The 16,678-nt window shown below is 45.2% G+C and overlaps 1 pseudogene; it reads right to left on the bottom strand.

The window, feature by feature from the left end:
- The window catches only part of LOC137341921 (breakpoint cluster region protein-like), a 743,894-nt pseudogene that overhangs the window by 209,883 nt on the left and 517,333 nt on the right, over positions 1-16,678 (bottom strand).

Below are 16,678 nucleotides of genomic sequence, written 5' to 3'. Positions count from 1 at the left end.
CAGATCCCTTTGTACTGCAGTACTTTCCAGTCTCTCGCCATTAAGAAAATAACTTGCTCTCTGATTTTTCCTGCCAAAGTGCATAACCTCACATTTTCCAATATTATATTGCATCTGCCAAATCTCCGCCCACTCACCCAGCCTGTCTATATCCCCTTGCAGGTTTTTTATGTCCTCCTCACTCTCTACTTTCCCTCCCATCTTTGTATCATCTGCAAATTTTGATATGTTGCACTCGGTCCCCTCCTCCAAATCGTTAATATAGATTGTAAAGAGTTGGGGACCCAGCACCGACCCCTGTGGAACACCACTGGTTACTGGTTGCCAGTCCGAAAATGAACCATTTATCCCAACTCTCTGCTTCCTGTTCGATAACCAATCCTCCACCCATGCCAGAATATTACCCCCAATCCCGTGATTTTTTATCTTAAGTAATAATCTTTTATGTGGCACCTTGTCGAATGCCTTCTGGAAGTCTAAATACACTACGTCCACTGGTTCCCCTTTATCCACCCTATACGTTATATCCTCGAAGAACTCAAGCAAATTTGTCAGACATGACTTCCCCTTCATAAAGCCATGCTGACTTTGTCCTATTAAATTATGCTTATCTAAATGTTCCGTTACTGTCTCCTTAATAATAGACTCCAAAATTTTACCCACCACAGATGTTAAGCTAACTGGCCTATAATTTCCAGCCTTCTGCCTACTACCCTTTTTAAATAACGGTGTTACATTAGCAGTTTTCCAATCTGCCAGGACCTCTCCTGAGTCCAGGGAATTTTGGAAAACTATCACCAAAGCATCCACAATCCCTACTGCCACTTCCCTCAAGACCCTAGGATGGAAGCCATCAGGTCCAGGGGATTTATCCGCTTTGAGTCCCATTATTTTACTGAGTACCATCTCCTGAGTGATTTTAATCGTATTTAGCTCCTCCCCCCCGAGAGTCCCCTGTTTGTCCAGTGTTGGGATATTCTTAGTGTCCTCTACTGTAAAGACTGAAACAAAATATTTGTTCAGCATTTTTGCCATCTCCATGTTTCCCACCATTAATTTCCCGGTCTCATCCTCTAAGGGACCTATGTTTGCCTTAGCCACCCTTTTTCTTTTTATATAACTATAGAAACTCTTGCTATCTGTTTTTATATTTTTTGCTAATTTCTTTTCATAATCTAACTTCCCTTTCTTAATCAATCCTTTAGTTACTTTTTGCTGTCTTTTGAAGAATTCCCAATCTTCTATCCTCCCACTAAGTTTGGCTACCTTATATGTCCTTGTTTTTAGTCGGATACTATCCTTGATTTCTTTACTTCGCCACGGATGGCTGTCATTTCTTTTACACCCTTTTTTCCTCAGTGGAATATATTTATTTTGAAAGTTGTAAAATAACTCCCTAAATGAACACCACTGCTCATGTACCGTCTTACCCTTTAATCTATTTTCCCAGTCCACTTTAATCAATTCCGCTCTCATACCATCATAGTCTCCTTTATTCAAGCTCAGTACGCTTGTTTGAGAATCAACCTTCTCACCCTCTAATTGGATATGGAATTCAACCATGTTGTGGTCGCTCGTTCCAAGGGGATCCTTAACTAGGACATTATTAATTAATCCTGACTCATTACACAGGACCAGGTCCAAGGTTGCCTGCCCCCTTGTAGGATCAGTTACATACTGCTCAAGAAATCCATCCCTGATGCATTCAATGAACTCGTCCTCAAGGCTGCTCTGCCCAATTTGATTTGTCCAGTTAATATGATAATTAAAATCCCCCATAATTATGGCTGTTCCCTTATTACATGCCCCGACTATCTCCTGATTAATACTTCTTCCAGCAGAGTTGCAACTATTAGGAGGCCTATATACTACGCCCACTAATGTTTTTTTTCCCTTATTATTCCTTATCTCCACCCAAACTGTTTCCTTATCTTGATGCTTTGTCCCAATATCATTTCTCTGTATTACAGTGATTCCTTCCTTTATTAACATAGCCACCCCACCTCCCCTTCCTTCCTGCCTGTCCTTCCTGATTGTTAAATACCCTGGCATATTTAATTCCCAGTCGTCGTCACCCTGCAGCCATGTTTCTGTAATGGCCACAAGATCATACCCATACGTAGTTATTTGTGCCGTTAACTCGTCCATTTTATTACGAATGCTACGTGCATTCAGATAAAGAACTACAATGCAACAGATATAATGCACACATTTATATTAGCACAATTGATTTGGCTTGAGAGTCAAGAGCAACTGTTCATTCTCTTCTGACGATTCTAATTAATGCATCGCGGGGCCGAGGCCAGGTCCAGGGGGAGCTGCAGCGCGGGGCCGGGGCCAGGTCCAGGGGGAGCTGCAGCGCGGGGCCGGGGCCAGGTCCAGGGGGAGCTGCAGCGTGGGACCAGTCCAGGGGGAGCTGCAGCGCGGGGCCGGGGCCAGGTCCAGGGGGAGCTGCAGCGCGGGGCCGGGGCCGGGGCCAGGTCCAGGGGGAGCTGCAGCGCGGGGCCGGGGCCAGGTCCAGGGGGAGCTGCAGCGCGGGGCCGGGGCCACGTCCAGGGGGAGCTGCAGCGCGGGGCCGGGGCCACGTCCAGGGGGAGCTGCAGCGCGGGGCCGGGGCCACGTCCAGGGGGAGCTGCAGCGCGGGGCCGGGGCCACGTCCAGGGGGAGCTGCAGCGCGGGGCCGGGGCCACGTCCAGGGGGAGCTGCAGCGCGGGGCCGGGGCCACGTCCAGGGGGAGCTGCAGCGCGGGGCCGGGGCCACGTCCAGGGGGAGCTGCAGCGCGGGGCCGGGGCCAGGTCCAGGGGGAGCTGCAGCGCGGGGCCGGGGCCAGGTCCAGGGGGAGCTGCAGCGCGGGGCCGGGGCCAGGTCCAGGGGGAGCTGCAGCGCGGGACCAGTCCAGGGGGAGCTGCAGCGCGGGACCAGTCCAGGGGGAGCTGCAGCGCGGGACCAGTCCAGGGGGAGCTGCAGCGCGGGACCAGTCCAGGGGGAGCTGCAGCGCGGGACCAGTCCAGGGGGAGCTGCAGCGCGGGACCAGTCCAGGGGGAGCTGCAGCGCGGGACCAGTCCAGGGGGAGCTGCAGCGCGGGACCAGTCCAGGGGGAGCTGCAGCGTGGGACCCAGTCCAGGGGGAGCTGCAGCTTGGTGCACAGCCATGCTACAGCCGATATTGCTGCTGCCTTGTAGCAGGTTCTACGGCTGATCTTATGCCTAGGGTTAAATTTCTATACTCACTGTACCTTATGGGATAAATCAGAAAGCTGCACAAATCAGTCCTTTCTAAAGGGCTTACACTACACTGCTCAATAATAGGAAGCAATGTTCGAGGCTCACATATACTTCAGTCAGAGCAAATTCAAAGCTGCTTCCTTCTCTTGTGGTTCCAATGTGGTTTATAATTCACTCAAACTTCACGCTGTGGTTTGCCAGTTCCCCAGTTCGCCCCAGCTGTGCTGTAGCACATTCCTTCTACTTCAACGGCAGATGGCAGACAGCATACAGAACCTCTGTACATTGCACTGTAAACACTGCTCCTGCTCATCCTCTGTTCAGGTGGTGTGCTGAGATACAGCAGAGCATTTCCTTTCCTTCTCCCTTCACAAGCTCCGTTCTCATACCTGCTCTCCTGAAATTGGACAGGGCAGGAGAGGGCGAGGCAGAGATGGGATCTGGGCTGAAGCTCTTTGGGTTGCTTTTGTGATGAAGAAGAATCAACGAGGAGATAGAAAATAACAGTAAAATGACCCTGCTTGTGGTAAGGGGCCATGTCACAGCATGAACACTGAGAAATTGTGTAGTGACAGTACCACTAATCTATTCCCAAGACACATGCCCCTGAGCTGTGCGGAGAAAACTTTGGCAAAAATAGCACTTACCAGACCAATCCCATCCTCCAGATTTCTTAAAGGGGAAATTCCCCACTAAAAATAATTAGAAGCTCCTCTGAGTGGGTAAATGTATGATATTGAATGAGATAGACCAGGAAGGTCCAGGTTCAATCCTGTGCTGTGTGCTGAATTAAACAATCTCAGACATGCTATCAGTTAGGGTGCTGTAATTAGCCTCCACTCTCTTGGTCCAGGAAGAGGGAAAATGTGCATGTGGTCTTTGGGTGAAGGCTCTAATGCCCTCCACAGTACAACTGCCTGCTGACTCTCATTGTCCAGGCTCATACATAAAGAATGCAGTTGAGGTACCATGAGCTGCCGACAGCTATGGAACCAAATCCAGCCAGAGTCAGCACCTTCAAGAGAGATGGGAAGAAAACTAGCAGGGGAGGTGGGGGGCGGAAGGAGGAGAAATGCTAAATGCAAGGCCACCAATGCACCTTACATTTTCCAGGGTTATTATACAGAGCCTACATCATTTGTATCATCTCTGTTCCAAGCTGTATCGTTCATGCATAATTAAGACCATTTTCAAAGCCAGTAATATCTTGGCCAAATTGATGACATTATACATCAACACAAAATCTGAAACAGTATAGTTTCATTAACCATTAAAAAAACAAAGCACACCAATCTCTTGACCCCTTACCCTGCTATTTGTTTCTTCAACTTTGCACAAAGGAAGAGGTCAGTGAAGAGGAATACATGTCGAAGTTTACGAGCACCCTCCACAAGTTCGACCAGGAAGCTGTCCTTCATGAGCTGCCGATGCTGCAAAAATCAGAAGGAAAGATTTTTAAAAATAATATTCTAATTTTTGTTTCTGGTTGGCCAATGTTCCTCCTGTTTGAATAAACCAACGCGCTAATTTTGAGTGTGTAGCATTTACCTGTATGCAGAGCTTTTAAAATATACATAAGGTACTTGGTTTAAATGCTGTGTTTGATGCCTCATCTGTGAAGTCCAGAAGATATCCAACACTCAAAAGAACATCTCAAAAGGTTGCTCTCTGGTAAAATCACAGTATTCCCATGGGTTTAGCAGAAATTCATCATGGGCTGCACTTAAAACAAAAATTGGTCAACTCCGTGGACAGCACTGCTGTTTGAAACTAGCCAACGCTAATGCAGCATGTTCCCTTTGCTCTTCCCGGAAGCAATGGGTGTTGTGTGGGCTTGGTGGTGGGTATTTTTCAAACTAACCTTAGTTTCACAAATAACATCTTCAAGTGTTCTTTTAAAATTAAGAAACCCACATCAAGGCCAATAATGCAGAAAACTACCAAGATTTACAAAAAAGCAAAAGAAATGATGTCAATTAAGTAGTGATTAGGCGACATCAAACTTGGATTTTAAACAGTCCGTAAATTGTAGGAGGAAGGGAAGAGTGAGGGAGATAAGGCAGTTCACAATTCGGAGGTCCTGGGACGAACGAGTTAGAGAGGACGATTATGTACTGACTCTTGATTCCAACTCTTAGGAACCAGGCAGGAGGAAGAGCGTGCATGCCACTGTCACTGAAACTCAGGCGGAGCAAGACAGGAATGTTCAGAGCAGTAATGACCATAACACTATCAGGAAAACAAGTACACACAAGAAAAGTTACAATGCACAGAAAAAGATCGGAGACTAGAGAGGAGAGAAATCTTCACTAACCCATTAAAGGAATAAATCTCTGAAAAATTATGTTAATTATCAAACACTCCACAAATCTTGTCTAACCCACAAAGGTAAAATGGTAATGTGGGTACATGTCCAATTTAAAATCAAATCTGATTGCCCTATCAGTCCAGTTAAATTCAATTCAAAGGGCCCAAGTATCTCACCCAAGTGTTCAGCCTTCAGGTGTAAGTGTCAGCATTCTGCCTGTATGGGGAGGGAGACATGTTCAAGCCTGGCCCTGCTAACTCAGCACAAACCAGCAATTGAGCCTGGAACTTTTTGGTTTGTATGGCATAGTGCCACACTGACAGGTGCCTTTGTCCATTTGGAGAGCACACTTTTCAACAGTCTTAAGCAAAATGGGTTTATAATCTCCCTCCGTGGGCAGGAATCCACAACATAAAACCTGTTCTTATCATCTGAATAATACAGAAAAAAGGACGATGTTAGGGAAAATAAAACCAGCTTCAGGACCTTAGTCATACTGCAGAAGATTACCAGCGTACCCACTCTCTCTCCTGAAACCCATGCCCCATTCTGGTTTTACATTGGTGGAACCTACAGTTGTAAGTGTATAGGTGTTAACAGTGGCATTTAGGCAGCACACAATCAAGAGACCTAGTAAAAGGTCACTTCATGAACTTTATCTCCATTTGTCAAACGAAATTGCAGAGCTAACATGTAGCAACTACAAAATCAAGACATCGGAACATATGTGACTTTGGTTAGGAGATTATTAGCCCTGTAGGGTAACTGCTGACCTCTGCTTCTTGGAGGCAGAGTCTATTTTGTGATCTGTTGCATTCTGAAATCTACTTAATACCAGTAATTGCATCAACGATTGTTAAAATAAAATGTGATGGTTACACAAAAGAAAAGTGCACAATTTGAAAGCTGCCAAGTTCTTCAGTATTGAAAGGATTACATCTTAACAAGTTGCACTACAGTGCATGAAAGTGGTTTTGTACATGGAGAAGCAGCTGTTTTAAGTAGGATTCAATCTGTTTAGAGTGGTCCCCACTGTTTACATTTCTAATTGTTGTTCATATTCAGCTATCCTTTTCCTGTAGCACTAAGTGGTTCATCATTGGCTGCTAAAGAAACACCAGACCCTGAGAAGGCAGCATCCTGTCTGTGTGCATTATTTCAAAGGTATCTTTCTTTGTAAATGTACTAAAATCATATCACACATGAGCCTTAGAGCTCTGATCATCAGGAATCACATCCTCATTCTAACAGTGCTGATGTGTTCTCCTCTCTATTGTATCGCTGACATAAAAACTGCCCATATTTCAAACTCTGGTTCCAACAATTAGCTTCAGTCAGGCTACTTACATATTGACAATTTTTAACTTTTCAATCACAGTATTAACAGTCCAACTAACTTGACTGAATTTTTTGAGCAGGTAACAAGGAGGATCGATGAGGGTAATGCATTTGATGTAGTCTGCATGGATTTTAGCAAGGCTTTTGATAAGGTCCCACATGGCAGACTGATCAAAAAAGTAAAAGCCCATGGGATCCAAGGGAAAGTCACAAGTTGGATCCAAAATTGGCTCAGTGGCAGGAAGCAAAGGGTAATGGTGGACGGGTGTTTTTGCGATTGGAAGGCTGTTTCCAGTGGGTCCCACAGGGCTCAGTACCAGGTCCCTTGCTTTTTGTGGTATATATTAATGATTTGGACTTGAATGTGGGGGGCTTGATCAAGAGGTTTGCAGATGATACAAAAATTGGCCGTGTGGTTGAGAGTGAGGAGGAAAGCTGTAGACTGCAGGAAGATATCAATGGACTGGTCAGGTGGGCAGAAAAGTGGCACATGGAATTCAATCCAGAGAAATGTGAGGTAATGCATTTGAGGAGGGCAAATAAGGCAAGGGAATACACAATAAATGGGAGGATACTGAAAGATGTGTAGGAACTAAGGGTCCTTAGAGTGCATGTCCACAGATCCCTGCAGGTAGCAGGACAGGTAGATAAGGTGGTTAAAAAGGCATATGGGATACTTTCCTTTATTAGCTGAAACATCGAATATATGAGCAGGGAGGTTATGCTGGAACTGTATAAAACATTGGTTCGGCCACAGCTTGAGTACTGCGTACAGTTCTGGTAATCACATTACAGGAAAGATGTGATTGCAGTAGAGAGGGTGCAGAGGAGATTTACGAGGATGTTGCCAGGGGTGGAGGATTTTCGCCTGGGGTTGTTCTCTTTGGAACAAAGGAGGACGAGGGGAGATTTAATTGAGGTATATAAAATTATGGGGGCCGAGATAGAGTGGATATGAAGGACCTATTTCCCTTAGCAGAGGGATCAATAACCAGGGAGCATAGGTTTAAAGTAATTGGTAGAAGGATTAGAGGGGAGCTGAGGAGAAATGTTTTCACCCAGAGGGTGGTGGGGGTCTGAAAGGGTGGTAGAGGCAGAAACCCTGAACTCATTTAAAAAGTACACGGATGTGCTCCTGAAGTGCTGTAACCTACAGAGCTACGGACCAAGTGCTGGAAAGTGGGATTAAGCTGGATAGCTTTTTTTCGGCTGGCACCGACACAATGGGCCGAATGGCCTCCTTCGGTGCCGTAACTTTCTATGATTCTGTGATCAACAGTTTGTTAACAATCGGGACTTGCAGCAGCATAAATGAAGGTAACATTGAAACAATGGTGTTCAACATGTGAATCCACACATGCTGCAATACTGTAAACTGGGATATTTTCAGGGACTAGCATGAAACATATACTATAGAATCATAGAAAGGTTACAGCACAGAAGGAGGTCATTAGGTCCATCGAGTCTAGCCATGATTGAATCTGCCTCCACCACTCCCTCGGGCAGTGCATTCCAGATCCTAACCACTCACTGTATAAAAAAGTTTTTCCTCATGTCACCTTTGGTTCTTTTGCCAATCACCTTAAATCTATGTCCTCTGGTTCTTGACCCTTCCACCAATGGGAACTGTTTCTCTCCATCTACTCTGTCTAGGCCCTTCATGATTTTGAATACCTCTATCAAATCTCCTCGCAACTGTCTCTGTTCCAAGGAGAACAACACCAGCTTCTCCAGTCCCTCATCCCCGGAATCATTCCAGTAAATCTCTTCTGCACCGTCTCTAAGGCCTTCACATCCTTTCTGAAGTGCAATGTCCAGAACTGGACACAATACTCCAGTTGTGGCCAAACCAGTGTTTTATAAAGGTTCATCATAACCTCCTTACTTTTGTACTCTATGCCTCTATTTATAAAGCCCAGGATCCCGTATGCTTTTTTAACCCTTTCTCAACCTGCCCTGCCACCTTCAATGATTTGTGCACATATATCCCCAGATCACTGTTCCTGTGCCCCTTTTAGAATTGTACCCTCTAGTTTATATTGCCTCTCCTCATTCTTTCTACCAAAATGTATCACTTCACATTTTTCTGCATTAAATTTCATCTGCCACTTGTCCGCCCATGCCACCAGCCTGTCTATATCCTCTTGAAGTCTATCACTATCCTCCTCACTGTTTACTACACTTCCAAGTTTTGTGTCACCTGCAAATTTTGAAATTGTGCCCTGTACACCCAAAATCCAAATAATTAATATATATCAAGAAAAGCAGTGGTCCCAGTACCGACCCCTGGGGAACACCACTGTGCACCTTCCTCCAGTCCGTAAAACTACCGTTCACCACTACTCTGTTCCCTGTCCCTTAGCCACTTCTATATCCATATTGCTACTGCCCCCTTTATTCCATGGGCTGCAATCTTGATGATAAGCCTACCATGCAGCACTTTATCAAACACCTTTTGAAAGTCCATATACACCACATCAACTGCATTGCCCTCATCTACCCTCTCTGTTACCTCATCAAAAAACTCATATCAGGTTAGTTAAACATGATTTGCCTTTAATAAATCTGTGCTGGCTTTCCCTAATCAATCCACACTTGTCCAAATGACTGTTAATTCTGTCCCGGATTATCGTTTCTAAAAGTTTCCCCACCACTGAGATTAAACTGACTGGCCTGTAGTTGCTGGGTTTATCCTTACACCCTTTTTTGCACAAGGGTGTAACATTTGCAATTCTCTAGTCTCTGGCACCACCCCCGTATTTACAGATGTTTGGAAGATTATGGCCAGTACCTCTGCAATTTCCACCTCTACTTCCCTCAGCATCCGAAGGTGCATCCCATCCGGACCAGGTGACTTATCTACTTTAAGTATAGCTAGCCTTTCAAGTACCTCTTCTCTCTCAATTTTTAGCCCATCCAGTATCTCAACTAGATCTTCCCTTACCGAGACTCTGGCAGCATCTTCTTCCTTGGTTAAGACAGATGCAAAGTGCTCATTTAGTACCTTGACCATCCCGTCTGCCTCCATGAGTAGATCTCCTTTATGGTCCCTAATCGGCCCCATACCTCCTCTTACTACCCGTTTACTGTTGACATGCCTATGGAAGACTTCTGGATTCCCTTTTATGTTGGCTGCCAGTCTGTTTTCATACTCTTTGCCCCTCTTATCTCCTTTTTCACTTCCCCTCTGAACTTTCTATATTCTGCCTGATTCTCACTTGTGTTATCAACCTGACATGTGTCATATGCTCCTTTTTTCAGTTTCATCTTACTCACTATCTCTTTTGTCATCCAGGGAGCTCTGGCTTTAGTTGTCTTACCTTTCTGCCTCGTGGGAATGTGCCCAGACTGTACCCGAATCATCTCCTCCTTAAAAGCCGCCCAGTGTTCAATTATAGTTTTGTCTGCCAAATCATTGATTCCAATTTATGGGGCCAAATCTGTTCTCATCCCATTGAAATTGGCCCTCCTCCAATTGAGTATTTTTATTTTAGAGTGGTCCGTGTCCTTTTCCATAGCTATTCGAAACCTTATGATACTATGATTGCTGCTGCCGACATGCACCCCCACTGACACTTGCTCCACTTGGCCCACCTCATTCCCTAGAACCAGGTCCAGCAATGCCTCTTTCCCCGTTGGGCCTGAAACGTACTGGTTAAGAAAGTTATCCTGAGCACATTTCAAAAATTCCTCCCCCTCTGTGCCCTTATAGACTGGAATAACAATAATAATATCAGGATAGTTGAAGTCCCCCAGTTACCACTACTCTATAGCTTTTGCACCTCTCTGTAATTTCCCTGCAAATTTGCTCCTCTGTATCCTTCCCACTAGTTGGTGGCCTATAGAATACACCCAGTAGTGTAATGGCACCTCTTATATTTCTTAACTCTAACCAAATAGATTCTGTCCTTGACCCCCCCAGGACATCCTCTCTCTTCAACACTGCAATATTCTCTTTAATCAATACTGCAACCCACCCCTCCTTTCTTTCCCTCCCGATCTTTCCTGAACACCTTGGGCTCAATTTTGCAATGGTGGCAGGGGGAAAACCTGCATCAACAAAACTTACCGTTTCCGAAGTGATCGCATGTTGATTGCTGATGATTAACGTCCTCTCCAGGTTTCGCACCCGGCAGCCAGCCTGATTGACAGGCTGCCATCAGGGGCTGCAACGCGAGGGGGGGGGGGGGCAAGAAAGCAAGAGAACCTGACATCGCTGGAACAGAAGATCGGGGGGGGGAGGGGGACGCCGGGGGAGGGGCACACCGGGGGAGGGGGCGGGGGAGGGGCACGCCGGGGGAGGGGGCGGGGGAGGGGCACGCCGGGGGAGGGGGCGGGGGAGGGGGACACCGGGGGAGGGGGCGGGGGACGCCGGGGGAGGGGGCGGGGGAGGGGCACGCCGGGGGAGGGGGCGGGGGAGGGGGACGCCGGGGGAGGGGCTGAGAGGGGGACGCCGGCGGAGGGGCGGAGAGGGGGACGCCGGCGGAGGGGCGGAGAGGGGGACGCCGGCGGAGGGGCGGAGAGGGGGACGCCGGCGGAGGGGCGGAGAGGGGGACGCCGGCGGAGGGGGACGCCGGCGGAGGGGCGAAGCACAACAGAGCAGTGGGCACTCTGCAGAGATGGCTAGAATTTGGCTACTAGAAGCTTCAACGTTTTGATGTATTTGGCTGTGGGTTTTGGAAGTCATAATCTATTGCAATACCACACTTGCAGACTGGCAGAGAGATCACAAAGATAAGTACAGGTAAGAGAGGCCATTCAGCCCAGCTAACTCCTCCTTCCATAGAAACCCACAGAGCCCGACTGTCTTTTGAATAACTTTATTTCAAATAACTTCATTTCCTCACCCATTTTCCTTTTCTTTTGTTCCTGATTTTGCCAGAAGTTATTTTGTGCAACATGAACACAGTGATGCCAGAAAAATGGTCAAGTAAGACACATGTAATAATGCTCACTTCACCCTTCTTGAGCACCTTAATAACCCACTTAGCCAGTATGTAAAAGAGAGAATTGTCATTAATTCTGTACTGTGTACTGGGCAAAACTGAAGTGTTCACAAGTGACAGTTTATTGTCTGGGCTCGAGAAGCCCTGGTGGGCTGGCCGTTTGAGAAATCAGATGAGTTCAAGGTGCCGCTCACAAACACTGTAAGGGACATTCTATACAAGAGACCGGGCCATTTCTGAGGCCTATTATTTTCAATGTTTCTCCTTCTTTCCGGTCCTACAGTGCCAAGTACCAGCCTCAGCCAATCTGCCTGTTCTTAGGTCTCTGCCAGTGCTGTAACTGCCCACTAAAGATATAAATGAAAGGTGGTCTGGGTGCCATCCTCCCAACTTAGCTTCAATTCACTGCTTCCCCTGATGGGATGCTGTGTTTGGAACAGCAGCAGTTAATGGGCAGCACCGCTCGTAATGACACAATCTCAGATTAAATAGTCTTGGATTTGCTTTGGAAAGTAGTTATAAATAAGACACGGGAATGACAGAAATGTTAAAAGCATTCCACTTCTTCCTGTAATAAGCAGGATGTGAGTGACATGGTTAACAATGTTTTATAAGGACATGTGGGTTACCTGATTTGTTCTTGTAAACCACTTTTTGTGCAGTAGGGACTCCATTCATACCAGCAAATAATAAAAGCTCAATTTATTACATGAAAGCTGCACGAAGCTCAAGACAATCTCACATTATTAGGGCCGTCTGGGAGTGCAACTATCATTCCAAACAGGAAAACTTAACAACAGGAAAATATTACGAATTCAAAACAAAATTGTACAAAAACAGTTGCCTTTTTGAGAATCAAAAAACTTCAGCAACCGAACACCAACATACAAAATGATGGCCTTCTGGATTACTGTAATCATCAGAACAGTGTTATTAATCTGTATTTAATGTGAAATTTGCCTGATTGCCGAGGAGGCAAATGCTGTAGTGCTGAGTCTTGGACTTGAACTTGAAGGTCCGCGGTTAAATCCTTGGTCTCTACTAATTTAGTGCATCTCCACAAGAGTAGTAGTTGGGGCCTATCACTGACATCAGTGCCCCTGGGCTGGGTAATGGGGGAGTGGAATCAGACATGTTCCCCTCCCTGATCCACGTGTGATTGTTAGGCGAGGCCAGAATCAGGCTCAGATGTGATGCCTTCTAATACATATCGCTGACACTCACTGTTTAGACCCACACACAAAGAATGGCCACTTGGGCAAGTTACCAGAGGGCTAGTAAAAGTATACTTAAACAGGAGTCAGTTTCTTCAGAAAAGGAGGGGAACAAATTTATCACAACTAATGACACATAAAGGTGCTGTAAAAATATCACAGAGGCTACCTGCAGGATAATACAATCACATTACTTTCCTATAGGCTGTTGAGAGGATACCATTTTGATAACCACACAGGAATACACTGCTGCTTGTTTGTAAAATATAAGATTTATGCTTGTGTTGGTCTACATACAAGGGAATATTTCAATGTGTGTTTTATATTGTAATTCCTGGTATAAATGATATACTTTTGTGCTAAAGTCCTCTCCCTCCTCCCCAGCCACATTTGTTTTTGGTGATTTTCTTCTTTCCCTCAACTCCTGCATTTCCATTATCACCCCCGGCCAACCATGTGACAATTCAAGCTCATGGGTCTCTCTGAGGGTGATATCGCTGCCACTCTTTGATGGGCCCAAAGCTCTGCAGTCTGTAGAAAGGTGCTTGGGTTAAATAGTCTTACTAAATTCACCCACTAGGCAATTGGGTTAGTCGTTTTCTTTTATTGAGAGTGTGTGTGTGTGTGTGTGTGTGTGTGTGTGTGTGTTTTTTTTTAAAATAGCAGTTTGATCATTTTAAAATGAGATGAAAATCAAATATTGCTACAGGTTTAATATAAAAATGCAGTTTTGTAATCTAGCTCATCTGCTACATTTCTAGCATAAAGGAAATTAAGTAAAAATGGAGACTTCTGAGTTACTGATTTATCTTTTCCTGGAACTGAAAGACCAAAAAAATGCTTTGATCTATAACACAATACCAGTGTAATATTAGTCTCTACTTTTTTCGCTTCCCTGCATAGTAAATCAATCGAATGTTAGCAGAAACACCCATGAACAGACTGACTAACCATCAGTGCAGAACTGTAAGCCTGTATTCTTCTCTATAATAACCAAAATTTTGCAATGAGTTGGAATTAAGTTGAGAAACTGTTTCTTGGAATATTTTTTGTTCAAGCAGAGAAGGTTGATGACCTGGGAAAGTTAGGGTATGAGTGTGAGGAGAGTACTGAACACAGACAGACAAACACAGGCATACAGACACAGACAGAAACAGACAGACAGACAGTTAAATGACATAATTGAAGCATTCCCTAGCTTGACAACTGGCTCCACCGATGTCAGTTCAGCTTACTCACAACTATTGTGTCTCAGTAATTCCTCCAGACTGCTTTCTCCTCATTTAATCAGCACTCTCAGGAAGGGACTGTAAGCTAGGTATTCATTAAAAGTATAATTTCACATGGAAATTCCAGTTTCTGCACCATTCCAATTAATCCTCAGCTGCACATGCCTTTAAAATAAATATTGATTTTAATTGCATTTTTTTAAACAAAAACATTCTAAATTCTTCACCAATGTCGACTCTAATCTGTATTTAATGCCCCTCTATTATTTAATTCTGTTATTTCCATGTGCAGAGAACTTCATTAAGCAAACACAGCTTTTTATTTCCTCTTTATTTGACGCTTTGTAACCACCATGTTGTCTATTCCAAACAATCCCACCAGAGGGCAGTGTGCCCCTTATTTCAGCCAGAGCACTGCTCCCCCATTCACTTGAGCAGCATTGGATCACTCACCACACAAGGACCCCGATATTTACAGGGAGGTGGGGAGGGAGCGGGGGTGGGTGTCAGTGGCCGGGAAATCCAGAAATACCTGGAAGGTAGAGAACCTGCCGAATTTAACGGCAGGACATCATTAGAATTTCTTTACTCTGTTTCCCATCGGCAGCGGCCTGATCGAGAGACGGGACACTGCCAGGCAGGAAAGCCAGTGGCTGAAGGCAGCAGCCGGGGACCGCTTCGGATGGTCACCGCAATTGGAGAAGATCCGGGGTCGGTGGTCACTCACCTGACGAAGGAGGTAAGCTCCGAAAGCTTGCGATTTTCAAATAAAACTGTTGGACTATCACCTGGTGTTGTAAGATTCCTTACATTTGTCCACCCCAGTCCATCACCGGCATCTCCACATCATATTAAAATCACTGACCTGCCTCTCAAGAGTGGGTTACTCAGGAAACAGATGAGTTTTCAGCGAGGTCAGGTTTCCCATTTTTAGCAATTTAACTCCCCTCCCGAACTTCTCCCACCCGGGGGAGTGGTTAAAATTCCCCCCAAGGAGTTGCTAATTCCAGATTCGACACTGACAGCAGCAAACCAGCAATGCCCAGAGTCTCCTGTCCTCCTGTCACAAGGTCACCTCCACAATCTGTTCTACACTTGAAGGATTGGCAACATCTGCACCCATTTTTAGTTTTATGGGCTCAACTTTTCAATGCTGAATTTCCTTTAATCCCAGACTGAATGAATTAAGAGAAAGCCAATGCTTTTCCTTTTAGATTTTTGATATAATTTGTTCATTGTTTTTCCACCTCGAGTCATTGTCACAAACTTCCACCTTGGGTACTGTGTGGGTTTGGTGTGACGTTCTCCCCACACCATCAAAACCAGGTTAGCAGATTATTTATCTCACTGTTTATTAATAGGACCTTACTGTGTGCAAATTGGTTGCTGTATTTGCCTACATAACAGCAAGGGTTACACTTCAAAAGATAAAAGGAAAGTATTGGAGAAGTTAGTTAAGCTAAAAGAAGACAAAGTGCTGCGACCTGACCGGACACATCGAAGTATCCTGAGGGAAATATGGGAAGAAATAACAGAGGCCCTAGAAGTTATATTTGTGGGTTCTATCGAGAGCGGAAGTTGCTGGAGGACTAGCTGGTCAATGTAATACCCATTTTCAAAAAGGGAGACAGAGCTCATCCAGGTAATTAACAGGCCAGTTAATTTAACATCTGGGATAGGGAAAGTTTAGGCATCTTTAATTAAAGATGAAATTACTAAGTATCTAGATAAAAAGAAAAAAATTAGAAGAGCCAACGTGGATTTCAGAAAGGCAGCTCGTGCTTGACAAACCTGAGAGTTCTTTGAGGAGGCGACAGATATGGTGGATGGGGGAAGTCCAGTGGATGTGGTGTACATGGACTTTCAGAAAGCCCGTGACAAGGTACCATACAGGAGACTATTGGAGAAGATTGAAGGGTATGCAGTTAAGAGGAGGTTAACAAATTAGATTACAAACTGGTTAGAAGGGCGAAGCAGAGAGTAGGAGTTAAAGGCAGTTTCTCAGTGTGCTTGGAACTGGGTAGCGGTGCCCCACAGAGTTCTGTTGTGGGACCAGTTCTGTTCACTGTCTACATCAATAATTTGGATAAAGGGCTAGAGGGAGTGGAGTCCAAATTGGTCAACAATACTAAAATAGGAGGCATAAAAATTAATGAGGAGCAAAGGAAGCTATGAGGATACTGATAAGATGGTGGAATGGGCAAAAAAGTGGCAGATGAAATTCAATGTCAGTAAATGTGGGATGGTACATTTTGGTAAAACAGTCTGCTCCTTGTTTCTATGTAAGCAGTAACTCAATGGCTGTGAAGTGCTTTGGGGGGTCCTCAGGATGTGAAAGGTGCTTTATAATTGCAAGTTCTTGCTTTCAATTTATGGAATAGTTTATACTGTGGATCCATATCGACCAGGAACTGAACTG

This window comes from Heptranchias perlo, chromosome 25 (genome assembly GCF_035084215.1).
Source record: "Heptranchias perlo isolate sHepPer1 chromosome 25, sHepPer1.hap1, whole genome shotgun sequence".
NCBI classification, from domain to species: Eukaryota; Metazoa; Chordata; class Chondrichthyes; order Hexanchiformes; family Hexanchidae; genus Heptranchias; species Heptranchias perlo.
The sequence above is the reverse complement of the archived record's forward strand: the minus strand, read 5'-3'. Positions and strand labels throughout refer to the sequence as shown.